This window comes from Echinops telfairi, unplaced genomic scaffold (assembly GCF_000313985.2).
Source record: "Echinops telfairi isolate 266 unplaced genomic scaffold, ASM31398v2 ScPeMD7_443;HRSCAF=831, whole genome shotgun sequence".
Taxonomy (NCBI): domain Eukaryota; kingdom Metazoa; phylum Chordata; class Mammalia; order Afrosoricida; family Tenrecidae; genus Echinops; species Echinops telfairi.
In genome coordinates, this window is record NW_022104341.1 from 35,748,780 (window position 1) to 35,749,123 (window position 344).

Here is a 344-nt window from a genome sequence, read left to right on the forward strand (position 1 = left end):
CACCTTATACCTTTCTCTGTCTGGGGGCAGCCTACACCAGGGCTGAAGATTTGGGGTCCTTCGGTGGCGGCGTGGGCAGCGTTACCCAGCAGTTACTTAGAACAAATCATCTCTCTCCGCAGAGTAGTGAGAGACACAGGGGGCGATTTGTTTCACGTGAGGCTTCGAAGGCCTGCATGGTCTTCGAAGGTCTCCTTTCAGCCGGCCGCCCTTGAGGGGCGGGACGAGTCCTAGGCTGATGCTCCTCTCTGGACCGACTGCCCTCCCCGGGCTGGCACGTGGCGCCTGGCCGGTTGGAGGCGCTCTCGCGTGGGAACTTTCCGCCGATCCGGGCGGGACGGGGC